General features: G+C 44.0%; 1 protein-coding gene across 1 annotated transcript in view; it reads left to right on the forward strand.

Moving 5' to 3' along the window:
• The first annotated feature begins 1,335 nt into the window (after positions 1-1,335).
• The window catches only part of il1rapl2 (interleukin 1 receptor accessory protein-like 2), a 1,049,350-nt gene continuing 1,038,315 nt past the window's right edge, over positions 1,336-12,370 (forward strand). Inside the window, exon 1 of the mRNA XM_043705153.2 lies at positions 1,336-2,102. The gene's annotated coding sequence lies outside the window, so the exon portion shown is untranslated. The remainder of the gene's footprint in view (positions 2,103-12,370) is intronic.

Below are 12,370 nucleotides of genomic sequence, written 5' to 3' on the forward strand. Positions count from 1 at the left end.
CTGAAGAGATATCACACTTCAGAAAGATAAACACTGAAAGGTACTGGTGTAAACTGTTTCCTCTATGTCTTGCAAGGAGATGGATGCGATATTGCAGAGATGCTTTCAACGTGAGCCTGTCCCCACACCGAATAAAAGCTGTGCAGAGGAGTGGTTAGTCTGTCGTTCGTCATGATATAGTCAATCACAAGAAGCTGGATATAAAATAAGGATAGTTGGTCATATCGTATCTACGCATTTTTGTTTTACGAACAAGCCAGCTATACACAGAGATATCCTGTAACCACTTAGCAAAATCTTCTTCCAACGACAAAAATCCCACACAGTGTAACACAACCACGTTTTTCATGCTGTTATATTTTTGTCTGATCTCTAATCTCTGGGCTATGACGTTCCCATTAATCCTAACAAATAAGGGGAGCCTGATCGGGTTGAAAGGGTTAAATCGAGGGTGAAAGGGGTTAAATTGAAACTGAAACGGCAATCCGGCAAGTTTATCCTGATCACCGTGACCAGTTGATTTCTGCTGTACGGTTACACTCACAGCTTCTAAGTTTGGATCATTTTTTAAAATTAAAAAAAAACTTAAACGCGTGTAGTAGTACCGCACCGTTTCCGAAACCCCCTAACGCCACCTCAAAAAGTATCAATGACCCCAATATGACATTTAATTCCACACAGCGTTTGTTAATATGCTTGCTTTTTGAGACTTGCACGTGTATGCCTGAATTAAAGCACTCATTCGTAATTTTGCGATTAAAATAAGACGGGAGAGAAATGAGGAGTGCCCGATGCATCGTGGATGGGGGGGGGGAGTGAACTCATTCCCATGCATGTACCTTTCCAAAAATATCACTTTAATGATGACTGCTTCCAGGACGAAGAGAAGTGAGCACTGCAACTTGACCCTGGTGCAGAGTGTGTGCAGCAAGTACCCAGTAGGCGGCGGTGATGGTGTGGCTGAATGTTAACGGGGTAGACAAATTACTGCTTAAACAGGTACGCGTGCTTTTTCTCTCTCTCTCTCTCGTGGCTGTGGGTTAGTTACGCCTTTCCTGAATCTGAGGCAAGAGAGAGGGAATTTTTTTTTGTTTTAAAGTGTGTGATTGAACAAGGAGGGTGCCTGTGACTAGTCGGCGAGCAGCAACTGCTGTAGCAGTGGCTTTGAGTCGTTTTGTCTTCTGCATCTTTTTTTGGAGCTCGGCTCGTGGAGAAATGGGGGGGGGACTGTGTGTGTGCGCGCTTTAGACACTTGAGTCCTTTCAGAGAGAGAGAGAGAGAGAGGACCCGGGTAAACTAAAATATTGGATTTTGAAAGGTGCAGTTCAGAAATTCACCATGTGGGAGAAGCTGGCGAGAGTTGACAGAAACGAGAACAGAGGGAAACTGTCGGCAACCCAGCAGTTTGGTCGTTGCAATATAGCTGATGCTTAGGGGACAGGAAAGATTTGTCAGATCAGAGGAAAAACCAAATAGCGGTCCGCTGAGCAGCTCTTGCAAAACTCCCCAGGAATTTATTTATTTATTTTTTAAAGAATGGATATTATGGTGAGAGGCAGGATGTTGGGGCGCGAAGTGGGCAATCCAAGGGTTGTCCCAGCCACTGCTCAGACCTTTTGAGTGAGTGGAACTCTTCCCCTCCTCCGATTCTCTCCCTATCCCCTTTGGTTGCTAGCCGCAAATGGAGCGCCCGAACGGCCGACAATGAAGTGACAGGCAGAAGCTGGAATAAAACCAAGAGCTGCAAGGTTGGGGGTGGGGGGAGTGCTGCAAGTCTGGAAGAAACCCTCCTTCGCTTCGCTTCCCCCACCCCAAAAATTACTGGAGATAACTCTGCAGCATCAGTGTGTGTGTGTGTGTGCGCACAGAGAAAGGACAGAGTTGAACGCTTGCAGCTGGGAATGAAGAGGAGGCGAATTCGCCGTGAAATGTGCGGACAGACGCGTTCGCCCATCGCCCAAGGTCGCAGCCTGTTTGGAAAACCGTGCGCTGGAGCCCAGGGATCCAGGAGCGGCTGGTGAAACACCGACTGGAGGGCACTCCGTTCCTAATCTTCGCAAACCCACAGCAACGCCTCCGCGCTCGAAATTCCCAGGAAATTGGTAAGACGCCCACGTGTTTCGAGCCCACCGTCGGCGTAACTAATGGCGTGATTATCGAACTAAACCCATGTTCCGTAAACCGAGCACTGCCGCCGCGTTTCTTTTTCAGGAAAGAAATCACTTCGCTCTTTACTTTCCTCGGGGGGAGAGAGAGAGAGAGAGAGGAAAATGACCCAACTTTGTGCAGTTCAGTGGAGTTGCTAAAGCAATGCATTTTCACCCTCAGTTTACCGATTCTTTTTAGAGCTCGGGAAATGCAGCAATTTCCACCTTTTTTTAAATAAAAAAATTCTGGGGCCTCTCCAACTTCACCTTGTTTGACAGCGAGTCATAATTATTTTCCCTAAGGTTTACAGCAATTCTAATCACCATGCAGGGCAACTCGGCTACAGCCCTGATTTGGAGATGTCGGTAATGGAGACTTGTGTTTCCCTTATATTTTAAAGCCCGTAGATAGCTCCAACAGGATTTCACAGGAATCAGTGCCTTTGTCCATCAGCGAGAGCCTGATCAATCCGTGAGACTGAACTCGACCAGGGGACCGCACTTAGCCAACTCTCAGTTGCTTTATACAGTGGAGCCGCTGTCTACATCAATGTTGGGAACCCGACCGACTGCAGCCAGGTTCTCTCTCTCTCTCTCTCTCTCACTCACTTTTCTGAACTCGGGATCATCTGTGATTTCGAGACAGCGAGATCTGAGCCACGTCTAAGCGAGTGATTTTAAACACAGCAGGGAGGCATTAGGGCTTATCGCTCAATATAATCACCCCCCAAACTCTTTCCCCCACGCCCCCCCCCCCATCTTGACATAACTTGCACATTTCGTTTTTTCTCTCTCGCAATAACACTACGGACGGTTTTCAGGGAAAGTTTAAGCGGCAAGGGTTGATTGATCTACATGCCAAACTGACTCGCTGTCGCTCTCCACACACTGAGATCTAACGTTGTGCTTTGCACAATGCACTTTACGGTGACCGTGGGCAGATAGGAATTCCTTGGGGAAATGATTTTTTTTTTAAAAAGCTTCACCAGGCTGCGAAAAAAAAATCCAGGAATCCAGCCCTCTTCCCAGCTCCGCCTCAGACCAGATGCACTGCTTGGTTCGGAGCTTCATGTCAAGTTCAGGATGCTGTGCTATCGGTCAAAGAGTGGGACGCTGGAAAAGCACAGCAGGTCAGGCAGCATCCGAGGAGCAGGAGAATCGAGGTTTCCGGCAAAAGCCCTTAATCAGGAATGAGGATGGGAACCTCGGGGGTGGGGAGATAAATGGGAAGGGGGTGGGGTTGGGAGAGAGGTGGGTGAAGGTGATAGGTGTGAGGGGAGGGTGGAGCAGATAGCTGTCTCTCTGCAAAGACCTAGATGACTCTCCGTCCTCATGATCTGTCCTATCTGCTAATCTTCCTTCCCACCTATCTGCTCCACCCTCCTCTCCGACCTCCACTTCCCTCCAACTATCTAATGCATCTCAGCTACCTCCCCACCCAGCCCCACCCCATTCCCATTTATCTCTCCACCCCTGAGGCTCCCAGCCTCATTCCTGATGAAGGGCTTTTGCATGAAACATTGATTCTCCTGCTACTCTGATATTGCCTGACCTGCTGTGCTTTTCCAGCACCACAACTCGCCACTTTAATCCCCAGCATCTGCAGTCCTATCGGGTCTGCTGTGCCACTTCAGGTGTGTCAGTACTACATTGAGATTCATCGACACCTACAACATGTAAAACGTCCTCTACGCCCGTGCAGGTCAAAAATAAACAGCTGAAATATTCTAATTCCCCTTCACTCCAAATGTTCAGTTTAAAACTCGAACATTAAAGTTCCCCACTCAGTCCTGGGCATCACCTGAAGGTCTGATCCACAAATCGCTGTTAGCTGCATTTTTGTATACGTCACACTCGCTAATTCAAATCTGTTCCTTTACTGGCTTCTTTTGATCAGCTATGGCCAACATTTAGACCCCAGTAGACTGCGTTCCCACTGACTTCAGTAAAATTTATTAAAACTCCCAATGTATATATCTATATATTCTCTTCATATCAACTTTAAAACACCAGTTCAGTACATCTACAAGATGCACCGCAGAGATTCACCAAGGCTCCTCAGATAGCACCTTCCAAATTCATGACCATTTCCAGCTAGAAGAACCAGGGGCAGCAGATACATGGGAACACTGCCACCTTCAAGGTCCCTCCCCACCCCTCCTCTGTCCCAAGTCACTCACTGTGCTGACTTGGAAATATATCACCTTTCTTCATTGTTTCTGGGTCAAAACCCTGGGAACTCCTCCCTTTTAACAATACCACAGAGAATACAACAATTCAAGAAGGCAGTTCATCACCTTCTCAAGGGAAACAAGAGATGGATGATTAATGACGGCCCAGTTAGTGAATTCCACACTATTCAATGAATAAAATTTTTTGATCTGGCCCCAATAAATAATGCAATTTTTTTTTTGGTTCAGAGCTGTGGACATGAGGATCTCTCCAAGGCATACAATGTGTGATTGTCACTGACAGAGTCCAGTGTCTCGGTCAACATTGAATTCCTGCGATCAGCTCCTTATTATTCATGGGAGACATGAATGTGAATGAGAACTCTTGCGCTATATAAGGGCAATGTCATTGCAGGATGTTTGAAGAGAATAGTGGAATGGACCACCAGAAAGGAAGGATGGAGCAATATTTTGCTGCCAGCTTTATTTACTTTCTTGATTTGGTTCGGCAACTTAATTCTGAAAGTAGGTTTGACATTGAGCACAAATGAGCAGCCTGCACTATTTTATGATTTCTCGGCTCTGTATGGAAAGCTGAACCCAGCTAGTTGGTGGTCGTCATCTTTGGCCACAATGCTTGTGTCCTTTGACAACTCTGGTGTCCTGGAGTTCTCCCTCAGTCTCTCAAACTCACTACAGCTCACTATAGTGCATTTATGTGGCTGTGCGCAGAAAAGTTTGTCCACATTTCCAAATTCTACAATTATTTATTATGGGACATGGGCATTGCTGGCTGGCCAGCATTTGTTGTCTTTGACAGTAACATTTGACTGCAGCAGTTCAAGAAGGCAGCATATTGTGTTGTAGGTTGACCCACAATGCTGTTAGGGAAGGAATTCCAGGATTTTGACCCATCAACTGTGAAGGAATGGTGATAGGAGTGGCTTGGATGGCAATTGGAAGTAGTGTTGTTCTCATGTATCTACTGCTCTTGTCCTTCTAGATGGAATTGGTTGTGGGTTTGGAAGGTACTGCCCAATGAGCTTTAGTGAATTCCTGCAGTGCAACTTGAAGATAGTATCAGCAATATGTACTGAGCATCAACAGTGGAGGGAGTAAATGTTTGTGGATGTGGTGTCAATCAAATGTGCTGCTTTGTTCAGGATGGTGTCATGCTTCTTGACTGCTGTTGAAGATCCACCCATCTAGACAAGTGGGGAGTATCCCTGTTGACTTGTGCCTTAGATGATAACCTCTAGGGTGTCAGGTGGTGAGTTAGATACTGCAGTATTCCTAGCCTCTGATCTTCTTCTCTTATAACCAGTGTGTTAATGTGGCAAGTCCAGTTGAGGTTCTGGTCAATGGTAACCCCTAGGATGTTGATAATGCTTCACTGACATGAAGGTTTCATCAAAATGGACTAAGTATTTATCAACTCAAAAAGATTGTATTCTTTTTACAACAACAGAGTAATGAGTACAGGAGTTTGGAGGTCATGTTGCGGCTGTACAGGACATTGGTTAGGCCACTATTGGAATATAGTGTGCAATTCTGGTCTCCTTCTTCCTATCGGAAAGATGTTGTGAAACTTGAAAGGGTTCAGAAAAGATTTCCAAGGATGTTGCCAGGGTTGGAGGATTTGATCTATAGGGAGAAGCTGAACAGGCTGGGGCTGTTTTCCCTGGAGCGTTGGAGGCTGAGGGGTGACCTTATAGAGGTTTACAAAATTGAGGGGCATGGATAGGATAAATAGGCAAAGTTTTTTCCCTGGCATGTGGGAGTCCAGAACTAGAGGGCATAGGTTTAGGGTGAGAGGGGAAAGATATAAAAGAGACCTACGGGGTGACTTTTTCACACCAAGCGTGGTACGTGTATGAATGAGCTGCCAGAGGAAGTGGTGGAGGCTGGTACAATTGCAACATTTAAGAGGCATTTGTATGGGTATATGAATAGGAAGCGTTTGGAGGGATATGGGCCGGGTGCTGGCAAGTGGGACTAGATTGGTTTGGGATATCTGGTCGGCATGGACGGGTTGGACCGAAGGGTCTGTTTCCATGCTGTACATCTCTATGACTGAACTTTTATTTTCATTAGTTGTATGTAACTAATGTCATTCTTGACCTCAATGTCTCAGTGCTTTTCATCAAATGTGTCTTTTGTTGTAGTGCCGCCATCATTGCAGGGAGCATTGCATCTGACTTATGCACAGCAAGGGATAATGTATAGTTTCATAGTGATTGAATGAATGAATTTGTTTGTGATCCCACTTCTGCTGATTGGGGTGGCACGGTGGCTCACGTGGTTAGTGCTGCTGCCTCACAGCGCTAGGGACGTGGGTTCTATTCCAGCCTCGGGCGACTGTGTCTGGGTGGAGTTTGCACATTCACCCCGTATCTGTGTGGCTTTCCTCTGGGTGCTCTGGTTTCCTCCCACAATCCAAGTAAAAAGTGCAGGTTAGGGTGGATTGGCCATATTAAATTGTCCATAGTGTTCAGGAATATGTACATTAATCTGGGGTAAATGTAGAGTGATAGGGTAGGGGAATGGGTCTGGGTGGGTTACTCTTTGGAGGGTCAGTGTGGATTTGTTGGGCCAAAGGGCCTGTTTCCACACTGTAGGGATTCTATGGAGATAATCCATTTCATTGACGGTGATTGAAGTGTTCCGATTCATTTAGGACATCAGGGAACGAACTCACTCCCATGCAATATTTTACAGGAAGACAGCTCCATCAAAAGGAGATGCTAGAGACGAGTACAACTTGCATTTATATAGCCCTTTCAATATAGTAATATGTCCTTTCACAGGGGACTTGTCAAACAAAATTTCTCATCAATCTAATAAAGGTATTAGGAGACCAATTAAAATGTTTGGCAGTGGATAATTAGAGATATTTTCCAGTTCAGAGTTGCAAATACACACCTCTGAGCAGTAGAGCTTGAACTCAGCCCTCTTAATGTGTTACACGAACCCTTACTGGGCAGTCTTAAAGGAGGGAATGGGAAGGAAAGTGCTGTGGAATTTCAGCTTCTAGGCATGGCACTTAATAATGGAGCAATTAAAATCATCGAGGAAAGAAGTGGGAGAAATGCTTCAAACTTATAATTTACGTTCAAATATGAGGCTTAAGCACACAACCTTCTGATGCTAACATCGTGTCTTTGACTGAGTCGTAGCTGATACTAGTGCTAAACGTGGACAAAGACAAAAGAAGACTGCAATATATGTCAGATTTCCAATGGAATTATCAGTAAATGTTTTTCAGATTGACTGTGAGCAATTTTTATGAAAAGCGTCTGTGAATGTTCAAATGTAAATTTAATTTCCCTCACCACTCACCCTTCTGCAGCAAAAACAAAACTGCATCACTGTTAATGAATGGGTTATTTATGTGGTGTCTGAATGAACACCATTTCTTCTGTAAAATGCAGATCTTGATCTCTGGCTTCACTTCCATCTCTGAATACTGGAAGGCAGTTCAGACATTTGAGTGCACTGCAGGTGACTCTCCAGCAGGTGTACATAGTGCCCTTCTCCTGCGTTCAATAGTAAAATGGCCTCTAGGGGATGCCAAAGTATTGATACAGAACAGGAAGTCCAACATGCTAATATTACAGGCAGTGAAATACCTTTACCACCACAGGTTACTGTTCTCGACATTTTTACTTGTTTTTATGTGGGTGTCATGTTTTTTGATTTGTCCATGAGCAAACAGAATCATGTTGCCTATTAAAAATAACTTGTTGGAATTATTTCTACAAATTCCAGGAGAGTTTCATTAACAAACTCAACTGAATACCTGAAGCTATATCGTATACTGAAAACCAAAGGTGTTCACATGTACATATATATCAGTAGCATTGAATGGCTGTCAGTACTTCAATGCAAGTTTATTTCCCTGCTGTGGCTGCCTCTTTTCATTGTAATGTCACCAATTGTGAAGAACCAGTGAACTGAAGTTTGTAAACAGACTGATGCATCAAATTACCTTGGGGGAGGGGGGAGCCGGGGTTAGTGGCGGTGGTCGGAGTGGGGGGTGGGAAATGGTTTCGCACCAGAAATAATCACTGTTGATTTTACTATGAAAGGATTTAAAATTAAACTAAACTTTGATCTGCAGTATTATAATTTGCCATTAACATCCCCACAGGCAATGGGGGATACTTTGTAAGGATACGTTCATGTGCTTGCACTTAGGAACTGTAACAATACAAATATCCAAAATATACTGCAATTTGCATTACGATGAAGAACTCTGGAGTTCTCACTCAAAAAGTCTCAGTTCCTTTACTTCTCTTTTCTTTAATTTTCTGTAAAACTCACTGCTTTCGATTTAGCATTAGTGCTTCATAGCACTCCAGGCAAAGTGTTTCATTACATTAAAGAGTCTATAAATACTAGTTTGGATCACAGAATTCAGCTGAATATTTTTATATGCATGAGATTAGGTTGTCTTGTATCGTAGGACATCATATTTGAAACTTAATATGTGTCTCTGCACAATGGGAAATAGACCCTGCTATAATATGGGACTGTAATCTGTCAGACGTGAGTGCAGTAGATAGCAATCTTCTGCATCGGGGATCTGAAAATAGTGGATTTTGCTCAGCCAGGTATAACCTTGCAGTACCTTAGAGCTGAAGCTGATGAGGATCTCCATTTTGTTAGATTTATTAAAGTTTTATTTATGATTACTCTGCTCTAACAACAGAAAAATATTGTCTTGTGGTACATAAATACTTTCTAAGTGTGTGTACTGCAATCTATTTTGAAATGCTATGCTTATTTACTAAGATACTCTGATACGTTATCTGTATATATATTAAAATTTGGATGAACCCAGCTGTCAGCTTTGAGAGGGAGGGAATGGTATCCTCACTAGACTAGTATTGAGAAGCTCAAATTAATGTTCTGAGAATTGCTCAAATTCCACAATGATTCACTGACATTTGAATTCAGCGAGTGAAATAAAATCAGGAATTGAAAGCTCATCTGAGTAATGCTGTCTATGAAATTATCATTGTTTAAAAATTCATCTCGTTCACTAATGTCCATTCTTATATGGGGGGGAAAATATCTGCCATCCTTAACCTGGTCTGGCCTACATGTGATTTGTAGTTTCGCAGCAAAGTGGTTGACTTAACTGTCTTCTGTTGAAAAATGTGATGCTGGAAAAACACAGCAGGCCAGGCAGCATCCGAGGAGCAGGAGAATTGACGTTTCGGGCATAAGCCCTTCTTCAGAAATGGCTTAACTGTCTTCTGAAATGGCAAGGTAAACCAATAGATATAAAGATTGCTAAAAATGGACAATAAATACAGTTGTTGCCAGTAATGCTCACATCCGTGAAGTTTGTTTTTCAGAAGCTTGCTTGCACAAGTATGGAAATAATGGGAATTGTATAAAAAATGTGGGGCGGGAATGGTACTTAAGTGAAGGATGAGTACTAATATTGACTAGTTAGACAAATTTTGCCAGGCAATGTCCATCTGCAATAAGAGACGATCTAACCACTGCCTCTTGAGATTCAATGGTGCTACTATCACTGAATCCTCCACTAACAATATTCTGGAAGTTACCTTGACCAGAAACTCATTGGACTTGCCATAGAAATACAATGGCTGCAAGACCAAGGCTGGGAATACTCTGGTGAGTAACTCCTCTTCCTCCTGACTCCCCAAAGCTGTTGAACATCAACAAGGCACACATCAGGAGTGTGATGGAACACTCTCTTTTTCTAACCCCCCTCCCTCCCCCACTTGCTTGCTTGGATGGAGCTCCAAAACATGCTCAAGAAGCTTGACTCCATCCAGGAAAAGCTGAAAATGTGTTGCTGGAAAAACGCAGCAGGTCAGGCAGCATCCAGGGAACAGGAGAATCGACGTTTCGGGCATAAGCCCTTCTTCAGGAATGCCCGAAACGTCGATTCTCCTGTTCCCTGGATGCTGCCTGACCTGCTGCGCTTTTCCAGCAACACATTTTCAGCTCTGATCTCCAGCATCTGCAGTCCTTACTTTCTCCTCCATCCAGGAAAAAGCAGCTTTCACTTGACTTGCATCACATCCAGAAAATATTCTCTCGCTCTCTCGACCAGCGTGCTCAGTATACACTGCTGCTACTATCTCCAAGATGCAGAAACTGACCAAAGATCCTCAGACAGCACCTTCTGAACACACGATCACTTCCATTCAGAAGGACGATGGAAGCAGATAAATGGGAACACCAACACCTGCAAGTTCCCTTCTAAGCCACTTACCATCCTGACTTGAAATATATCACTATCCCTTCAGTGTCACTGGGTCAAAATCATGGCGTTCCTTCTTTAAAGGCATTGTGGGTCTGTCTATAGCACATGGACCAGTGTGGGTCTAGGATGCAGATCTTCTTGAGGGCAACTAGGGATGGGCCAGCCAGTCATTGCCATAAGTTTTTTTTTTAGAAAGTGCTCCCTATTTTCTAATGCTATGGGAAGTATTCCAAACAAAAGCATCCCTCTGCTTGACTCATAACTGTCCTCTTAAATCATAGTCATAGAGTCGTACAGCATGGAAACACACCCTTTGGCCCAAACTGGTCCATGTCGGCCAAAATATCCACTGATGCTAACCCCATTTCACTGCACTTAGTCCATATCCTTCTAAACCTTTCCTATACGTGTATTTGTCCAAATGCCTTTTAAACGTTGTTACTGTACCCTCCTCAACCACTTCTGCTGGCAGCCCATTCCATATGCGGACCACACTGTGTTTTAAAAAAAAAAAGGTTGCCCCTCAGATTCCCTTTTTATCTTTCCCCTTCTAACTTTAAACTGATGCCCTCCAGTCCTTGATTTCCCCAACCCTGGGAAAAAGACTGAGTGCATTCACCCTAACCTTGATTTTATACACTTCTACAAGATTCCCCCTTTTAAAGAAAAATGTCCTAGCTTGTCCAACCTCTCCCTATAACTCAGACTCTTAAGTCCTGGCAACATCCTTGTAAATTTCTTCTGCATTCTCTCTCTTTCCAGTTTTAATAACATTCTTCCTATAGCAAGGTGACCAAAACTGAACACAATACTCCAACTGTGGCCTCACCAATGTTCTGTACAACGCACATAACTTCCCAACATCTATACTCAGTGCCCGGACTGATGAAGACCAGTATGCCAAAATCCTCCTTCACTGCCCTGTCTACCTGTGGCTCCATTTTCAGAGAGCCATGCACCTGAACTCCAAGGTCCCTCTGTTCCACTGCACTCCTTAAGGCCCTACGATTCACCATGAAACTCCCACCTTGATTTGACTTTCCAAAACTTAAGACATCACAGTTATCTAGATTAAACTCCAAATAGCTTAGTAAATCGTTAAATACAAGGGTTGCTAGGAATAGATATTTGATGATCATTGTCATTATCTCTTCTTTTGGAGTGCAGTACGTCTTATGACTCTGTCTAAGTATTGTTATTGTTCTTCATCCCATAATCAGAATGCAAACTCCAGACTGTAAATTGGCATGTCAGAGTTTTTTTGCCCCTCTTAATCCCTTCATGAGAGAGATGATTTCAAGCAAAATTATATTCATGGTTCTTGGCCTGTCCAAGATGAGTACTAGTCCTAACAAAAAACACAAAGTTCGGAGAAACTGGGCAGGTCTAGCAGAGCTTGTGAAGAGAGAAACTGAATTCATGTTTCAATGCCGATATATGTTTCTGTTTTGTGTACCATCTTCCTCCAAAAAGCCAACAGCAAACCAACGTGCTACGGTTTGATGAGCACTCTCCACTCATGACATGCTTGCTGCTGATTGAACATCAGCGGGTCTGGGCTGAGAACCAGAATGAACCACTGAGCACCTGATTTCCTAACATACCCTAATGAATAGGAGGGCTGCCCATTAGCTTCCGCTTTTGGACTTAATTGCATGGTGACAGGAAGGTGGTGGGCTTTCTACCCCACAGGCTCTCCGGCCTATGTAATGGCCCAGGAGACAGCATTTAAGCTCTAAACAATTCCAGCTGCCACATTTCACAAAAGATGTTAAGTGCTTGGCACTGGTGGAAGAAATGTAGCA

The sequence above is a fragment of the Chiloscyllium plagiosum genome, unplaced genomic scaffold (genome assembly GCF_037043375.1).
Source record: "Chiloscyllium plagiosum isolate Xiang-an unplaced genomic scaffold, Cpla_swu_hap1 HiC_scaffold_11, whole genome shotgun sequence".
In the NCBI taxonomy this organism is placed as follows: domain Eukaryota; kingdom Metazoa; phylum Chordata; class Chondrichthyes; order Orectolobiformes; family Hemiscylliidae; genus Chiloscyllium; species Chiloscyllium plagiosum.